General features: G+C 46.9%; 1 protein-coding gene and 1 non-coding gene across 2 annotated transcripts in view; both read left to right on the forward strand.

Annotated features, from left to right (window-relative positions):
- The window catches only part of LOC119433202 (inaD-like protein), a 239,423-nt gene that overhangs the window by 141,267 nt on the left and 77,790 nt on the right, over positions 1–20,366 (forward strand). The gene's annotated exons all lie outside the window — the stretch shown is intronic.
- Trnap-ggg (transfer RNA proline (anticodon GGG)) lies at positions 11,178–11,252 on the forward strand. The gene has a single exon. It is a non-coding gene; the product is annotated as a tRNA-Pro (tRNA).

A 20,366-nucleotide genomic window follows, 5' to 3' on the forward strand; every position in this document is an offset into this window, starting at 1 on the left:
CGGCGGCTGAAAATAAAAGCTGCATCTCTGGCTCAATTCCTTCGCGTCTGCACAAACCACTTTTGTTGTACTTGCTTTATTTTCTTGCTGGATTATTACTGCTGCATTATTGCTGCTTCATACTTGCTGCATTATTCTTCGCTGCAGTTTGCCACGCAGTTTTCCTCTAGCGCTCGAGTCTCATTAGCGCCTGCAACGCGACCTGTTTACAGCGCATTTTTGAGACGTAGAGTCGAGTTGAAAGCCATGTGTACTGGTATAAATACCTCACCCTTCCAGCCTTGCACGTGGGAAAGCTGAACTACACCATCCAACACTACGGCAGCATGAAACACGTCAGCTGTCCCAGTCATGTGGACTCAGCGTCACGGCTGAGCCAACTTGGATTCTAACAGGGGCGGCTAGGACAAAGTGTCATTTATAAATATATAAAACGTACCTCTCTTCATGTTTGCATTCGTGAAGAAACGAATTCCCAAGTACGTCAGACACCGCAGGCAAGTCTGCGTAATGGCATAATCTTCTAAACCCGTTCTTCTAATAAAAAATTCAATTTTCAATATTTTTCTTCACCTGCATATCCACGAGTACCCGTCGCCGCCGCTACAACCATGCTGTCATTACCCTCGATTACGCGATTTAAATAGGTAGAGTTTAAAACATGACGTCTATGACGTGTTTCAGGCTCCCGAGTAGCTTCGGACGTGTTCGGCCAGCAAAAGCATAGCCTTCGAGATCTGGTTCTGTTATCCAGAGAAAATGTCGCTGGGCATGAATTTGGACATCATCTATTCAACGCGGAAAACAATCTGCTTAGTCCAGCGTTGCAACAGCTGTGAACTCATTCGCCGTCACAGCTGCAGACTCTCAAAGCCACACCACGAGCTTCTTGGGAACAATCCGTGGGAATCACCAACGCGGATAACAGTGAGGACGTGGGTCGTCCAGTACAGCGGTATTTCCTCTTGTGCCCTCCGAAATACATGCGCAAAACACCAACGGTCTCGGAGGTTTGTGCACACCCCAACAAATGTCCAAACTCGAAGCTGCGCAATAGCAGAGTACCAGAGTAGTCATAGCGCGTCTGTATGTAGCCGACGGTTGGAATGCTAGTGATGGTGGTGACGAGAAAAGCTTCGTTTTTAAAGCGAAGCTTTCTATGTCTCACTGGTTCGTCCGTGAGCGCCGAAAACGTACTGCAGGAAATCCAAATTACACAATGGAACTATCTGTGCATCTGGGCACACAGTAGAACAACGGCGGCGCATCTGCGCACACAATAGAACAAGGGCGCCCGACATGCGTATCGTAGAACACTACAGTTTACATTCGCAGTTGTACCGATAAGAACAATGGGAACTGCAACGCCACGCAACCCAGACGAACTGTTTATATCTGCATTGCATTACGCGCGTCATACAATGCATTCCCGGCCGTCACCATGGGTAGGCCGAGGGTGCAACGCACGGCAGAAGAAGCTGCCGCACGCGAACGTAAGCGCGAGCAGGCCGATCCCGTGTATCGCGTGTAGCGTGCTCGTAAGGCCGATCCCGTGTATCGGCAACGGTTCGCAGTCCGTGAAAGTGTGATTGTGTGCGTGTAATCAACGGCTACATGATCTAAAATAAAGGCTATGCAACTTAACGAAATGTGTCTTTATTCAACTTCAACGTTCAAAAAATACAATCCTAAACAAGCATTCAAATCACACATGCATCGCATCGGGTCGCTCAGCATTTCTTGGGCTTTGGAGTACTTTGATTCAGTTTGCATGGTGGAAAGCGTCGCGTTCAATCATCTTTCTTTAAGAAAGGGGCTTTGGTTATTTTCTTCGCCCTATGGCGACATTGACGTTGCTGATGAGCAGTTGGGCTGAGAATCACTTTCAATTTCACTTTGCATCCTTGAAGATCTTCTGCGGCGCTCTGCATAAACTGTGGGAGCACCGGATATTGAAAAAGGCGTTTTCCAGAATGCTATTTACAAAATATTGTTATTTCGTCAATGAAAGCGGATAGCAGTGATGCAGTAGGTAAGGCCTTTCCAATCTACATCCCTGTGAGAAAAAAAACGTGCAAATAATAATTACGAGGGTGAAGACAGCCGCCGGCTTCACGGACACGAACGGACTGGAAAACGCAAGCCCAATTTCAAAATTATAACTGCTGTCGCAGTAACAAATATTGCGCGAGAGGTAGGTCAACGTGAACAACTCAACTTCATATATTTCCTACGATTGTCTATAGCTCGATGGTTGAAACGAAGTCTCCAAATTAATTATTCTGTATAGGGCGGTTAATTCGGCTTAGCTACATACCGTATAAGACAGTTTGTATAAGAGAGTTTTTGAAGAGGCTTGAAAAAATACCCTTGATCCTCAATTCCAGGGGTAACAACGGTGCATCAATTTTGTTCGAGTAGGTTGCATAGGCTTTTTCTTTTCTTTAAACCTAAGTTAACGTCGGGGGAGTACGTCGTACATACTCGTATGTGCATCAACTATAATTGACAAACGAGCCACAACGTTGCAACACTGCTCTTCATATTGCAAATATCTTCAGGGTATTTAAAACAGCGTATTCCAACAGACAAGAACCCACATGGCAGCGCTTCTCCGCAGAATAAAAAAAAAATCCCGAAAGCACCGGTTTCAGCCAAGCCCACGCTACTCGTCAAAACGCATAATTACTGCAAGTAAATCGCATTTTACCGCGATAGTATCCACACTTTCCCTACCATGGGGAAAATAGGTGTTTTTTGTTTGTTACGGCAGATGTTTTTTTTTTCAAAGGTAACTACTGCATGCAATATTTTAATGTAATACATAAACAGAAAGCAAAATGAGTGCACTTTTCACGCATAAAAGCTTTATTAACGAGATGTGTGTCATAAAAAAGATATAATGTGTTAAAATTAAGATTGTGCGATAAAATTGAGCAAAGTTTGTAAAGACACGCTTGTATCTACCAAGAAAAAATGTTACGAAGACTATGAGATATACAAAATGTACTGCCGTCTATTAGGCAGTATCTCCGAAAAAATTTTTCATCGAACAGGGTATTTCGCTACAAAAATTTAACTGCGAGCACTACAGTTGGTTGTGCCGGGCTACGGCCGCCGATGTTCCGGGCTGGTTTGCGTCGTCGTCGCTTTCAGACTCAAAGTTCGACGGAAGGTCAGCGTCCTCTGACTCGCTTCTATTCGATGTATCGTTAAGATCAGCCGGACAGGCAGCGGAATCGCGATATCTGCGATCTCCCGAAGCGCGCGCGCCGTTTTCGGAGCCGGACATTTTTGCGTTCTGCTTTCACGATCGCCAAACTTCGGAGCGACTTTAAAAATCACCGCTTGGCGGGAAAATGCGAACTGCTTAGAAAACTAAAACATAGTTTTCCTCCTTCACGCCCGATAGCGCAGTATGTCCGTGAGCGGTGCGGAATGTCTCGAAAGTGGCGTTTCAAACCATGGACAGAGGGCTAACCATGCCCCGTGTTGGGCGTGGGCCCCGTGGTGCAGAAAATCCGGCGTCGGTGTTGGCGTGCGGCGTCCACGGCCAAGAATTCATGCCGAACTACCCCCACCACGCAGGCCCTCCGCATGAAACGGAGGCGCTGGTGAACTAACTGAATTTCTCAAAGTAAAATGCGTCAGAAAAATCGCAAAGTACGACTCAAACACAACCTGCAGGCATGATAGCGTCGGATTGTAATTTGAATATACGAGAAAACACAATTCTGTTACGCAGAAACTCGAACACAAACCCCTTTTCCAGCATTTCTACCACTGATGCAGCGGCGCGCCCCAATCTTTGGGTCTTGCAGAAACGACATCCAGATGGCGCTCGCTTCCTCGGCAGCGTAGGGTGCCTCGATGCCCAGCGCCGCCGTCCAGGGTGGAGACAACCCCGCTGGCGCCGCCATATTGTGTCACACGAGCTGAGACTCAGCTACGCTTGCGTTCATAAAGTGTTACTCGCGGCGCGCTTCCAAGTGCTTTGCCTTGATGAGGATTTTTTTTTATCGGTGTCCCATCTGCATATCTTTATAACCAATAGCCGTTAACTCGTCGAAGGTCGAAGACGTAAATGTATGGCGCCGGGAACATGCCCAAGTTGCCTAATTCAATCACATTTAATATGCCGTGTGTATGTTTAAAATACGCACTATCTTTTTTGCGCTTCGATGCTTGGTATATAAGGTTTGCGACCCCCTGTGTGTGGAAGTTTTTCTTTTTCGCTGTTGTATTTTGGTTTACACGTCACGCCTCCTTTACCGTAGCCAGCCACTCGCGCACGGCGGTTAGTTTCCCTTGCGTTGCGCGTGCTCTTCGCGTTCGTTGCAATTATTTGACGATATCTACGCGCAATTTTTGCTTTTTTTGCCCACAAACTGTGTGCTGACAGGATTAAGCTGGTGTAAAAATAACTGCGATGTGAAATAAGGTTTAGTTAGTGCTGTAGAGAAAAATGTAACGTAACTTGTCTGTGTCAATCTTGCGTAGTACACACAAGAAATCAAACGATGCACAAAATACATTTACTTATAATGTCTAGTACAATCAATCATGAAAGAGATATCTACATGAAAAATTATATGTACTGTGTGGCGCCTGAAGGTTATGTTGAAAGACGAGATAAAAAATTAATTCGCAAGGTAGGCTCGACACACAATTCGGGATAGTGAGTTTTTTTTAATTTATTCATTACATGGGGGGGGGGGGGGGGAGTTCAAGTGAGTACATCAACCTTATTACACACAATATAAATCGAAAACAAGAATGCAAACAAGAAAACGCAACTGCGGGTAATATTAATCAAGATATCCAGCCAGAATACATCAGCTACCATCGAATACGTCGCATCAGCCAAACACATCGATGGCGAGTACAGAACATTTCATAAATAACCATTAGAACACTGATAACTACATTGAAAAAATAAACAACACTGCATACATATCACGTACAAAAACCGTAAATGAAACTAAGACAGTCAAATACAGATTAGCAATGTTTTTCACTTCGAAAATATAGTCCATGTTGATGTAGGGCTGTTGACTTTAACAGACGGCGCCCATCCTGTCGATTTCCCTCGTACTGGTCCTCTTCAAAGTGTTTCTAAGTACAAGTAAATCAACAAAAGTGATTATTGATATGAAAAGTTGCCTTGTAAATACAGAGAACCCATTACAGTGCTTAAAAATAAATTTTAGCAGAAGTAATGCTGTATTACCTCGCTTCACCCGTTTCGAAGAAATGCACAGGCTACAACAGACACCATATGCCAGAAAGCGCCGAAACATTTTGGTCCCATGATGCCCCTTAACTCTACTACACCTGGGCATACCGTGCACAGGCATTTAAAGACCGTCACAGTACCCACTACGATCGGCAATGAGCACGAATGACCATCGGCTTACGAGCACCAAGCTACAAATATATTCGTCTAAAAAATCAGCTATATAACGTAACAACCTGAGATCCGCAAGATATCTGCTGAGAATAGAGAAAATCACAATGCTTCGCTTGCCACGTACACAACAGCCGCTCTCCCCAGAAGAAGCACTGCGTTCTTTAGTCCCAAATAACCAGTACCGAAATAATAAAAAAAAAGGAACAAGAGACACACACGATGTGTGCTTCCCGTGAAAAAGGAAAATAGGCGGCTTACGTGACGATTCGTAGCTAATGTAAGACTATTTCGCGGCTAAGCATCTTCGTCAGTCCTTAAAATAAGGGTACAGACTGCGCCCATGCATCAAAACGAAAAAAGCCTATGCGACGCGCGCTCGCAAACCATACGCTACTCAGACAGCATCGGTGCAGTGCTTACTTAGTTCGTGAGCGAACGTAGGTACGTGAGCGAGGATCAGAGAATACTTTCTTATTTAAATGAAAAACACGGTGCGGTAGTCTAAACATTCTTGACACTTACCTCGCAAATGCAGGAGTTATCCGTTGCCTTCCAGTTATCGCGCTTTACTTGGGCTTCCCATCTCTTCCGTCGCTCTGGGTCCCGGGGGAAGCGAAAACAACGCAGTCCTTTACGCGTCGATCCGGCGCACTTGAGAACACAACAGCCAGTCATGTCGACACGATGCACTTGATAGCTTGTCAGTCATGCGGCTGAACACTGTCTAGCAAGTAGAAGCGTCCGCGAAGCATCCGCGCGCACTGTGCCTCGAACTCAGCACCGGCACCAAGCAATCGCAACGGCTCGCTGTGACACAATATGGCGTCGCAGCGAGAAATCGGCGGCGCAGGGGCGGTCAATGGTTGGCACCACCCTGAACGGCGGCGCTGGCATCGAGGCACCCTACGGCAGCGTAGGGTTCATCGATGCGTGCGCCCCCCTCCGCCGCCGTGGAGGGTGGAGTCATTCTGTGAAGGGGTGAATGCCGCCTTTCGACCGGCGGCCGCCATTGCGCTCCCCACGCTTTGTCGCGGCTGGTTGAGTGAGACACGTGTGCGGCGTCTTCTAGGGCAAAATGCCCAGGTGTTGCGTACCACAGTGCACAAACCATTCGCGAAATGGCTGGAAGATGTTCCAAAAGATCCGAAGAGGCGACTCCTGTGGCTGTTAAAGATCAGGCGCGACAAGTGGCAACCCACGGACCCGGACCGTTCCTGTTTGTGCAGCGTATACGTTATTGCCTTTCTGTGTTTGGGGAGTTGAAGCTGTGTGACACTGGCACTTTTGATCGCGATCGAGCCTTATCCGGATCGAATTTCTCGATCGTTATCAGCTCCCTTGCCCAAGCTGCAGAAGGAACCCGATCATTGTTGAGAAATCAGATCCCGATCGGGCTTAATCGTAATCACCAGTGCACCGTGTGTAATAGTTCATTTGCACGCTATTTCCCGTAGCGTTTGTCCGTCTTGTAGTCTTGATATCTGGCATGTAAACGTGCCTGTTTAACTCGTTCGTTTCTGGATAGCACAAAATGCGATTAACGCTTGTTGTGCATGAGCTGCAAGTGCGTAAGGATCTGCGCCTACGTTGTGCGCTTTTAAATGCGAAGCATTTCTTAGCGCACTTCGGCGACATTGAGCATATCTATTTATCCATCTATCTATCTATCTATCTATCTATCTATCTATCTATCTATCTATCTATCTATCTATCTAGCCGCCTACGACTTTGGGCTCTCCTGGCCGTTTCGTTAACGGGATGTATACGAAAATTGGTATGCCACAACATGACTGCATGACGAACATAAATGACAGGTCATAACATGAAAATCAAAGCATGAATGTCATGAGCGGCATGATTTACGTGCGACGGTCTTGGTGCTCTCCTAGCCCTTTCGTTAATGGGATGTATGCTAAAACTGGTATGGCGCAACATGACTGCATGACGAACATAAATGACAGGTCATAACATGAAAATCATGACATGCATGTCATGAGCGGCATGATTTACGTGTCACGGTCTTGGTGCTTCCCTGGCCGTTTCGTTAATGGGATGATTACGAAAATTGGTATGCCACAAGATGACTGCATGACGAACATAAATGACAGGTTATAACATGAAAATCAAAGCATGAATGTCATGAGCGGCATGATTTGCGTGCCATGGTCTTGGTACTCTTGCGGACGTTTCGTTAACTTGATATATACCAAAATTGGTATGACGAGACAACAATGTCTGACGACCATGGGTGACACGTTCTAATAACATGAAAATCGTGACATGCATGTCGCGCCAGCTCGAAGCCACGAGAATCAGTGGGAGTGGAAGCAAGACATGCGCTGCAGTTAATTTGCAGTGAGTTGTAGCGCTTGTTCTTGAAAAAATTCTCAACCAAATAAACAATCTACGACATGAGAAATTGCTATGTATTGAATGCATTTTGTTTCCTCTACGTTGAGAAGCCGTGTGGCCGCTTTATTTTAAAGATATCGATGACCGGCTGCTTTATAACAGTTACCGGTTTAAGCTATATTGCTGCGGAAAACATGCTCAACAAGGTTTCATAGTCAATGCCTGCATGAGAGCCATGATTTAATGCCACAAAAGCCATATGTAGAGCACCAAATCATCTGACATGTATTCAACAATTTTTACCCATCTGCACATTTACAGGACGGTAAACGAAATAAAAAAATTCAGAATACCCTGCGTTGCAGCATGCAGTCCATAAATGGGGTAGCTGATGACTGATTTGAAAACACGAATGTTTTTTACAATTTTGTTGAAGGCACAAAACACACACAACGAAATGCGATGGGAATCGCGCGCGCGCGCGCGCGCGCGCGTGTGTGTGTGTGTGTGTGTGTGTGTGTGTGTGTGTGTGTGTGTGTGTGTGTGTGTGTGTGTGTGTGTGTGTGTGTGTGTGTGTGTGTGTGTGTGTGTGTGTGTGTGTGTGTGTGTGTGTGTGTGTGTGTGTGTGTGTGTGTGTGTGTGTGTGTGTGTGTGTGTGTTTCGCACGTTTAACCAATATATAGCCCAACAAGACGCTATCTTAAGGTGTTTACGCAGCTGGCGTGTATGGTAGCCTTCCGCTGCCAGCGAGACCGGCTGCAAATTCCGCTCTAAAAATAAAGATTACAGAACGTAAATCGGAGACCTTCACGCTGCCGATGCGAAAACTTTGTGTTCTCGTCATATCGTTAAAGTACCACACGTTTTACATAACGAAGTCTACGTGCAGCTGCGCAAAGTACCGCTTGCTGCCTATCCTGGCTATAGGCTGCCTGCGGAGAGGGCATCATAATGGCGGACGCCGTAGCAGACGACGCGGTTGTCTCCACCCTCCACGGCGGCGGAGGGGGGCGCACGCATCGAGGAACCCTACGGCAGCGTAGAGAGCCTACATTGCATGTAGGCTCTCCACGGCAGTGGCGCGCCGAGTCGAAGGTGCAGGAAAAAGCAAGCCGCAGTTGCCGGGATGCCTGACAGTCAGGGATCTTTGAATGCCATCGCGTTCAACTTTTAAAGGCGGAGCTTATAAGGTCCTCCAAATTTTTAGACAACGCATTGTTATTCATCTGATTAAAAGGTAAGGCAGTGCAGAAAGGTTGAGTTTAGAACAGGGAACACGTATCTTTTTCTTGTTTTTCTTAGCGTCCCGCGCCATTCAAGGAATTCGCAATCCGCGCCTCATACACTAAACAAGGTGATAAAATGCGGCGCACTGCGTTTTTGGGAATTTTAATTCGTCAAGTGGGCCACCGCTCGTGCTCGAAATCTCGAAGGCAGGCAGAAATTGCGAGCACGAGAATGGCGTCAGGCCAGAGCAGAAGTCTATTGTTCTTTGTTTCGTGCCCTTTCTTGAGTCATAAAAGGTCCTTTAATGCTTCACAGACGCGTTCTCGAGGACACAATGCGCGCAACGGAGAGGAAAATTCTATTCTCTCGCAACGGCCTATGGCATTTCATGCCGCTATCGTACCGTAAGCAATGCAATAAGAATTTCGGCAGTCGGTGTAGTCGGAAAAGCAGGCGCGTTTCGCAAGAGCTAATTCAAATCTGCGCGCACTGCGTTTCTTTCTGGTGTTTCATTTTTTCAAAAATCTGCAGAGTCGGATGAAATCAAGTGGCGCAGCTCGTTCGTGGCTGTTTCACGTCTTCATAACGTTTCGAATTCTGAAAGCTTCAACGCTCACTTGTATCGCGTTTCCTTGCGTAACAAGCGCTGGCGGGAACGTAAGTTTAGAAACATTTTTCTTCTACCCAACCACAGCAGCTGTTGTGCCCTGTCCCCTCCGCACTTTCACGTTAACGTTTCCCAGTAATTCACCGAAAACTTTAGCGACTCGCCTGTTTCTATTCGACGGTGCAGATATAGTTTATATGGCCCCACAAGTTGATCACTAGCTCATAGCGACTTCTGAGACAGCAGGGCTGTCTCGCCAATTTCTTTTAGATGACCCGGGAACTCACTGGCGGCTTCAAGACTTTAATGAAAGCCGCAAGTGGTGCGCTTTGTGGCACAGTTCAAATTAGCAGTCAATGTTCTTGTAACGCACACAGCGATGACAGATGAGTCAAGGGATACAGAGCTGTCGACGTAAGTGCTGTAATGTTGTACGTAGCAGCTCAGAATGTTTTGAGAGCAAAATTTTGTTAACGTTGGAGCAGAGATTCTTGTTCTTTTTTTTTCATGTGTTTGACACATTTGTAGTTACAGTCCAGGTAGGTAATCCCCAAGGAGGAAGTAAATGCGCACAAAAGATTTTGTAGTGAGGCCGCAACAAATCGAGCACCTCAGGATGAAATGCGCCAGCAAAAGGGTTATTCAGGGACGCACACGACCACGAATCAGCTTCTTAGCTTGCGTAAATCTTTCGGAGACAGCAGTCTACATTCCACTGCAGGCCTCATAGTTGAAGTGTTCAACAGGCGGCCAATTCACATCCCCGACGTTTCCGCTTGCATTCCCTTCAATAACTTCACGTTTGTTCAGGCGAAGACAGGTGAGGCGGCAAGTCCGGAGTGTATCAAAAAGACCGTCGCAAGTTGGCGTATACACAAACCAAGGAACTCGACGTAGCTAGAAAGCAATTACAACCAAGAAAATGAAAAAAATATATATATCCATATTCTACCTGCCAGAAATTCCATTCACTCCCTTTTCTGTCTCTTTTTTGATCCAGTCTTTTATTTAATTTGTGCAACGCCAATGAACCTAAACCAAAGTGTTGGCGCAAATATGGTAACACACATGGTATAGGTGTATACCCGCAACGCAAATTAATAACGATGAGCTCAAGTTCTGAAGTCTAGAGCATGAAAGAATGATGACGAGGCCTTCAGAACTGTTTTCGCAATACAGCAAGCTTTCGAGTACGAAGTGCTCAGAAGTAGCAGTGGGCGGAGTCGTTGTAGTGGAGCAATAAAAGAGAGAGAGAGAGAGACTGAAAAACACGCCATAATTTAGGCCACGTTGTCAACCTTCGTACATATATCACATCAGCGAGTAGACAGTTATTGTCGCACCCGTGCCGACGCTTACGTACGGCCTTAGCACAAAGCCATTTGCGACACAAGCTGTCGCCGCATTCCCCGAGGCTCTGGCCGTCCACTGCCGTATTTCGTGATTTGACCGCGTTGTTTGTGGACGTAACCTTACTGCGATGCTATATGCGGGGCTAAGAGTTATGACGATGCCTACACACGGAGAAACGCTGGGCAATGTGTCGTACGTATCGCTATACTACATCGCCATCTGCTAGCCGCCTGGTTAGCTCAGATGGTAGAGCGACTGCCCCGGGAAGGCGGTGGTCCCGGGTTCGAGTCCCGGACCAGGACGAATTTTTCTTCAACTGCGAGGCTTTCTCTCGAGGAACCCGGTGGGGTTTCCATTGTAGCAAATTGCTACATTTGGGTGGATGTCTCAGTTTCCCTTTAATTACTTATCTCCACCTAGCGGATTTCCGCTGAACTATTACGTCACATTGGAGGCTAGAATATCTTCCTATCCTATTTGTTCCTGTATTTCAAAAGCATACCACGCCGATTTTTACAAGATATGTGTCCTCGCTGTTTGTTTACCTTGAGACCGCACTGAAATCTCGGTTTCGTATACGTTCATCCGACTGTCCTTCTCTTTGCGAGGTGGTCGGCACAGTCAAGTCGCCTTCGTTACTGCATCGTCTTCGTTATCCTGTCGTTGTCATCACGCCACCTCTTCATCCTCAGCTTCACCATGTCGAAGCAAAGAAGAAGTTGCGCCGCCAGCAACCCTAATTCGTAAACCGATTCAAAGGTCAATTACCTGCTTTTGCATCGATATTTTTAAGCTTAGCTTTATAGGCTCACAAGTGTCGGCGGTGGTGGTGGTGGTTGTGGTGGTGGTGGTGGTGATGGTGTCACGCTGAAAAGGGGGCCGATCCTGCCTGGTGATAGTGCAGAAAGGGTCTAAGCTCAATGGCACGTACCAGGGACAAAAATGAAAGCGAAAGAGAGTAAGAGAGAGAAATAGAGAGAGAGTACGAGAAAGAAAATCACCACGAAGGTCAGATACACACACGACAAGCTTCGCTTACCCCAATTTTCTCGACAGGGGAAGGGCTGGTGATTTTTTTTTCGAATCTTGCTACTAGACATGATGGCTGGATGAAATTACGTATAAGCGTGGAGGCCCGTTTTATGAAAAGACTGCAACAGCGACTTTTGGAATGCGTGTTTCATGTTCCCTAGTTCGTAGCTTTCAGAGTGTTAAGTTTTATGCAGATGGACGTGCTGACCACTGCAATGTTACTCAATTTGGCGCCTGTACGGGGTGTTGCGCGATACGCGGACTCCCAGAAAGATGTTAGGGAAGAAGGCGAAGTTGTAGCGGACGAACACAACGCTCTCCACATAGCAAAGAAACTTTCCTCAAGAAGATTGCGATATCCCTCTAAAAGTCGCTGCTGTTCCGGTAATTAAGTTCAGAGCCGGATTTATTCGCTTACGTCTTGTTCGCGTTCAACCAGAAATCCAATGATTTTAGAGGCGATTGCCATCTATTGCTCGTTCCCTATCTGCCTATTGTCCTTATTTGTAGCAATGGCAAAGAAGCTCCTCCCATATTCAAGACGCTGCGCTTGCGCAATAACAAGAAGCCCACGAAAGAACCAAGACGCAGTTAGAAGGTTATAAACCAGCGTCGCGCAAAAGCATAGGCTTATCCTTTGTTTGTCACGGAAATGATACGAATAAAAAACAACGAGAGAAAATGCAGAGAGGGCATCCATACGAGAGTCCGGTTTGCAACCCTGCACTTGGGATAAGGGAAAGGAAAAAAAGAAAGAGGAAAAGAGGCAGAAAAAAAACGCTTAACCTTGCACACGGCCGCGCAACGCTTGAAACGGCGAAGCTGGCCGATCGTAGCCCAGCATTTTCCGGAAGTGCGCGCGAACTTTTCATCTTATTACTCATGATGATGATAATTTCTTCTCGCGCATCTCGGACTTACGGCCGTCACTGCGCGTTGCATAGCGCAGCTTGCAACACCCACACCGCGTTCCAATGCCGACAACGCGTTCCAGCAAAACCCGCTCCGTGAATACGTCTCTCTCTCTCTCTCTCTCTCTCGCTCTTATAGCGCGCAAAACCTCTTCACCTCGCAGAGCACGAGCGTGCGAAAGTGCCAGCTGCGGACGAAGACGACGACGCTCGAACGCAATGTTATGATTCGCATAAATGCATGTTCTGCAAGCATGGCTGTATAACCTAGTGGTTACGACACTCACCTTGGGACCGGGGGCACGTGGGCTCGAATCCTGCCTCGGAAAGAAAGTTTATTTTCTTTTATTTCTTCATAGTTTCTTGATAAAACCACAAACCACAAATTACGGCTGGCTTAAACAGCTTCGCTCTTAAAAGAAAGAACCAGCATAGCGCGCACAACAGGACACACAGAAGTACTACAGTCAGTCACTGACGTTGGTGTCCATCAAAAACTGCCGTAGCACCCGAATAGCGCCTAGTAGCGCCCGAAAATGTCCGCCTACGTACTCTAGATCCTTTCTTAATGAAGACTCCAAATGCCAATTGGCCGTTTTCGCGGGGATGCAACTCTGCTCTACCGCCTATGGCTTGGTCTGGCATTTACGAACACGTATTCTTTGCGTCTTGAAATGTCCGATACGCCAATGTGCGAGACCTGTGGTTATCTTGAAGAAACCATCGAACACATGTTGCGCACTTGCCCTCTAATACGACTTCCAGCACGGATCTTCCAGCGCAGTTCTTTACAGACCCCGCTACGCTGACTGGATTCACGGAATGGAAACCTTCTGAAAAACGCCGAGCTGGCCCTTTCCGTGACGCACACCTAATATATATTCAACTATTCTCAGTAACACTATTTCCAGATATTTTTGTTCAACTATCCATCTTAAGTGTTTAGGAACAGTAAACGCGGATGCTAAAGACTATTCTAAACATCGCTGTCCTTGCGCCGGGAGTATGAACCTGACGGTAATTTCAATGGGGTATTCTTCAATTTACAGAATACGCTGAACGTCCCAGCCCACTGCTTCCTCGACGTCACGCAACATAACCGAGCGTATATCCACTGCAGCGAGCTTTCGAAAATGTGACATGGTGCTCGGGCAACCAGCCAATTTGCGGGCCGTGCCGTGGACTAATGGATTCATTATCCGGTACGCTGCGAGTTTCCACGGGCCTCGTCTCCCACAATCAGGCGGCCACCTGCTCATCGCGGGCCTTCATTAGCGACTGCTTACCTTTGCCTGAGCCTTTGATCATCGCGGGGCTGGACATTGGACGCGACAGCGTCCGCTTGGAAAAGTAATCATGCCGGTTAAACTTTCAGCCTGGTTTGGCGAATCTGTCTATCTCATCTGTCTCATTATCTCAAATGCACGTGTTAGGTATGTAAATGCCTCATGTATCAGCATTTTGTTTTACTGCGATAAGGAGCCAAGCTCTGAGACGCCGAGTTTGTCTGTGGGAACGATACCGTAACCTAACGTCGACTCATCTTACCAAATGCCCGTCATGGGCGGAAGGAAAGAGATAACGGGACAATATTTAGACGGGATAAAGTCGAACATCTGAAAATATTAACTGAATACTTTTAACGAATCGATGCTGTCGTAATAGTCAACAGTTATTCTGAAGGACAATATTAAATTACAGATGCTTTGCAGCACGGTATGAATATGCTCCTAAAGGAGAAAGAAATGTTAGCGAGAGAGGAAGAAGGAGAGACAGAAACATTAGGGAGGCCACCGAGACACCCATCCGGTTTGCTACCCTGCACAACTACAAGGGATAGAAAGAATTAGGAAGTGAGAATAGAGAAAGGGGGGAGGGAGGGAAGCACTAGCAGCGCGCATACATGGAGCTGCACATCACACCTACAATCGAACACTGATGATCCTTCTCAGAAGCAAAGTGATTACACAGTCGTGGAACGATATCCATGATAAAAGGCCGGGCAATCTTTCAGTCCAACCTTTCGAATAAAAATGGCCGCGAGCGACGTTTCTACTCGGGCAACACTTTGGAAGGCAGCGGCATTTGCCCCTCACAGGCGAGTGCACACGAGCCTCCACCAATGGGCGCGCACTCTGGACTGATGTCATGAGGCGAACGGCCGGTGAAGCCGCCGACGGAGAACATGGCAACCAGGGCTTCGAGCTGGGCCGAGTCGTGTCAGTGGGAGTATTCTTTTTTTTTAAGTAGTGGAGGCAATCGGTTGCCGCGCTTCGATCATCTACGTATATACAGGCGGGGCCTCTCCTGCCTTCTTGAGTTGTACCTGATTATAGAAGTTTTTAGCCTTCCTTGCACTGTGAAACTTGCAAGCTTCTTGCATACATGGACTCTGAGAATTAGGCATCTCAACAGAACTCGCCTACAGAGAATGACCTTAGCTAAATGCTCGTTTTTGTTATATGCCACCAAATCCCCGAAGCGCATCTTGTTCCTGGACGCACTTCATCACACGTGGCACCTTCCTTTTGCAGCCATAAGTTCCAGTATTGAGAGCCATTCCATGGAAGTTTTATAATTACTTGGCGCAGCGGAAACATAAAATAGCTGCATTCTCAGCGCGCGCGCAGTTTCCCGAGGTTCGCGGGTGCGTATACTGAGAATGGCAGGCGAAAAATGGGTGAAGCAAAGCGTCCGGCTGGAAGGAAAGTGGGATGTTACTTCCGCTGACTGTTCGTCCTCTGAAGTAGTCGGGGCACAGGAGACTAGTTTTGGGGAAATGCTCACAGCGCTCCAGGAAATGGTGCCACGGTCTACGTCACCAACGCCCTGATGCACTAGGGGAAGCTGGCATAGAATACGTGTTCGATAGTCCGGGGCTGTGACAATGGGTCAGAGAAAAAATGAAGTCAACAAAGCAGTTCTGATTGGTGGGAAAATTTTGATACCTGGTTTGGAATGAGTGGACCAGTGAGTGACACAGTGAGTGAGAAAGCGCGGGAGGGAGGGACCGAGCTTGGACATTAGTTGCTTATTTTTTTAAGAAGTGCCTGTAGCTTGGTTGCTGAGAAGTTGGCTACCTGCAAAACCTAACCAAGATACTTCGTTCTGAAGAAGACAGTCAAAAAAAAAGAAAAATAGGGAGAACGAAGGAGAGAGCATCCCAAGCAGATGAGAATACACACGCTCCTGACAACTGACGGCTTCGTGACGACCATTTTTCAGACGTCCAAACTTCGCCACAAAAAAGCGAGTAGAATCTCACACTGTACAAGCACGAGCAGTTTCTGGTGCCTCAACGTTGGCTGTGACTACACTCATTTCCGGCTGAAGCAGTAGAAAAGTTATAATACAAAAGAACAGTTCTCAGGTCAACCATAATAATAGCTTCGAAGCACCCTCGACTAATATCACGGGTGTAATTACATCCTGCGTAGAGATTGCACGGTGACAGTTTCAGCAACACTGCACGCCAATCCCTTTTGTTTCGAACGTTCATTATGCGGGAAACCCCGACAAGACAAACTTTCGGCCACGCAATCACAGTCGCGTTCAAGAGTGCGCCTTCGATCGCGCATTCCGCAATCAACAGGGACAGGCGGAGAGACTACGAGAAAATTAATCGCGTCGCCGCAACGCGTCCGAAAAGGTCAGTATCGCAGTCGCGTGAAGCCGCGCGAATTCACTTTCCGAGCAGCTGTCTCGTGTGTTTTGTTAGCGCCGGCAATAACTATGGTCCGACGGCCAGAAGTTGCTCAGCCTGGCGACGCGCGAAATTCTTTCGTGTGCTGTAGTATATCCGGTGCGAGGTCTTCCAACCCACAGCACGTCTGGGTTGACGTGAGAGATTCTCCGTGAACGCTATAGGGGCAACCTTTCGGGCGTTGTCAGCCACCAAGCCTACGCACTATCGCTTCGCTTGTCACAGCGAGTGTTTCGTCATCACTCCCTTTATTGCCATATTAACATTCGCTGCCTGCGCGCTGCCGTGACGTCGCCTTATTGCTGCTCCGCTTTCTTTTCCTCGTCGCTGATGTTGCAGAAGCTAATATTTTTTATCGTCAGTACACTAATTGCTGCGGTAGCTTAGTAGCTATGGCTTTGCGCTGCGGAGCTCGAGATCGCGCGTTCGACCCCGGCCAGGGCGGCCACATTTCGATGGGGGCGAAATGCAAGAAACACTAGTTTTCTTTTTTTTTCTTTTTGCGCGGTAATAATTAGACACAGGTATAAATAAGATGTAGAAAGACAACGAACACAAAAAAGACGCGTTCAATTGGTTTATAAGAACGTTTCCGGTGAGCCTTATGTACAGATAAGGTTGACGTTTCCAGCGAACCTCATCTATAGATGAGGTTCACCGGAAACGTCAACCGGAAACATATTAGCCAACATCAACCTAAGAGTACCCAAATGAAGACTCGCTTGAAGACTCATAATCCCCATAATCATGGGCAATGTCATAATGGGGACCACCGTTATCGATATCCCTACCACCAACTTCACTATGCATAATCACGGCATCGTCATTATGTGCGTCACAGTGCCACCATCATCGTGGCACCGCCATCAAGTAATCATCATGGACAGCATTGTCATCATTGCCATCATAGCGGCGCGTCATCATGGAATATCATAAAATCAACAAAAAATGTTTGCCACTTGAGAACAGAGCACACATTGATTCGCCATAGTCAGTGTCCCTGCGCTTGGAGTTATCTATTAAACCGGTCACGCTATACAATCTGCTAGCGTCTCGGTTGAATCGGATGGTAGAGAAACCAAAGCGGCATGGCATGGGTCTCGGTATCCACCCTCTTACCTGGGCAAACTTTTCTGCAACAGCGAGCTTTCTTTCTCGCAAACTCGTGCTGGCTTTCTTTGTAGCTTCGTGGTACCAGTTGTTAGACGGCCTTCTTGTTTTTGTTTTTTTTTTCCTCGGACTGGCGGGTTTCCGCGTAATAGATTTGCAGTAATCATCGATGCACCGACACACGCGATGTGCGCGCGTCAGACAGCTCCGTAGCGCCATCTATAGGGTGTCCTAGTATCGCGTAGAGGACAGAAAGCGACGTTCACCTAAGCGTGGAAGGGTGCGCAAAGAAATGCTCTCATACTAAAAGATTATCCATTGTAATCAACGAAAACAGAAACTTGTGGTCAGGATAAGCACACACACACACACACACACACACACACACACACACACACACACACACACACACACACACACACACCCTGCAAGCACACACTACTACGCACAAGCAGCTCTTGAAGCGCAGCACCTAATGTGCGCACACGCTAAAAGAAAGATTTGAATGAAGCAGAACTGTGTTCCTTTTTTTTTCTTTTTTTTGTCATTAATTACAATGATAGTTATTGCACAAGCTCGATGCACGGATCCATAAGCGTCTAACATTCGTTTACGCAGTTTACAGAAATATAAAACAAAGGGCACATCCATCGCAAATGCAACCACTGTCGCAAGGCGCGGCTCTCGGCCCATGATACTGCCTAATGCTACAACTGCGAGGCACACACGGAAAGGGGTTTCGGAGTTTCTACAAGCCACATGACCGGACGGACGGTTTTAGTAGAGCAGTTGTGGAACGTACACACTCATCCACCTACTCATCACTCATGCTACTCACCATTTATCGCTATAGATTCACTCCCCTTTTCCCTCTTCCCAAGCGCAGTGTAGCAAGCTAGAGTGCACCAGCTCAGGCCAACCTCCTTGCATTTCCGGCAACTCAAACTTCAAGCTCTCTAATTAAAAAGCCAGAGCCGTGAAATAACAACACGAGTTGACAAGTCAGGCGAATCTAGATTGGATTTAGATAAATCTGAATTTTACTAAGCCACTCCACTTTTCATCTCGTTGAACTTTCCAATCTCTACTCCGCGCCAGAGTGATACAAACAGGTTCGTGAGAACAAGAGCCAACAGTGGACAGGGTTATTATAGTGAAGGCGACCAGCTAAATACAAAAGCTTGTTATGAACTAAAATGTTGACTATTAAACCAGAGATTGTTCGTGCTCTACTGGTTTGTAAAACGCGGGAATATTCGCCAAAATATACACGGACAGACTAGTTCGAAAGCGACGCGACAAAAATCTCTTTAGTGTAATTTCGCAGGGCCCACGGCAAATCTCATTGTCCCTGGCGCAGCTTGTGATAGAACACCATAAATGTCAAAGGTCACTAATGGTCTTCCACTTCGAGGTACCGACCGTGAAACTAGAGAGAGCAAGAGGCATTGTAAATTGAGTTCGCCGCTTTCAAAAGCCTACTTCGCACCGCGCTTCTGATTCACTCAGAAAGACGTCGAGTGGGAAATGATGAAGTCATCCCAGGTGAGGAGAAAAGAAAAACAATGAACCGCTCCATCATGGCATCGGTGGCGACGGTGAATGGGATGTGCGTTGTTAGTATACTTAGTTATATCACGACGAGATGCTGCAACGGCGCGAATGCTTCACATGGTGATGTGATTGAGATGCTCTATTCGTGCTTCCGTTGACCGGTGCGAGAAAAAAAAAAGGCGCTCCCTTCACGCAGTATGGAGGAAGAAATAGGTTTCGAAGAAACGAAGCTCGTGGAAACTTACAGCATCCTCGACAAACCGTACCGGTGCGCTTCGGTGCGATTTGCCGAGGACGCCGTTATCAATTTGTGACGTAATTGATTGCTGTAGCTTATACAGTGACTTTGACGAGCAAACGCTGTGTATATCACTGGCTGTCAGCTGAGACGAAGTGAGGCGACAAGAGAATTTATTGTCTGGGCCCTTGAAGCTTATATGCCGAACATTTCGGTCTGGGTGGGAATAGAACATCCGACTTCGGGGTGCGAGACGAGCACACTTCCCTGACGCCACGGCGGCTCCACGGTTCTGGCTTACTAAAGGTGTGCGTTGTGCGTGCGTGATTGCACACGTCACGTCGCAGACATCTCGCTGACTAAAGGTGTGGCCTAGTGCGTGCGTCATTGGGCACGTGACGGCGCATGCAGATAATGGAGAGAAGGTGGCGCCACGTCATGAGTGTAGTTTTTAAACCGCAGCTTCTTACCTTTAGCACCTTCCCGCAAAAATGGGAAAAAGTAGGACCAGAATTCTAAATATGGCTTAATTTCGGTCGCATTATTAGGAAAACTAATAAAGGTACATGAATGAAATTTTGCGTCCTAAATGAAAATTTCTCGAACTCTAATTTATCCGAAATGTAACTTCCTTAGAGCGTGTATTTGCCGGGCTGTTTACAACAGAAGTTGCGATATTTGGCAATCTTCAAAAGCAAATTATCCAAAAAGTAAAAATTCAAGATTATTTTGCTGCGTCTAGGAAATATATAAATATGTCCATAAGCTACAGAGCAAGTGGGAATGCAGTAAATGCGGTAGTTTCTTCTAAATATGGTCACAACTGAGACACAGTTCGCAAGAACCATGTATCTCGTGCTTGTTCTTGA

The sequence above is a fragment of the Dermacentor silvarum genome, chromosome 11 (genome assembly GCF_013339745.2).
Source record: "Dermacentor silvarum isolate Dsil-2018 chromosome 11, BIME_Dsil_1.4, whole genome shotgun sequence".
Classification (NCBI taxonomy): Eukaryota; Metazoa; Arthropoda; class Arachnida; order Ixodida; family Ixodidae; genus Dermacentor; species Dermacentor silvarum.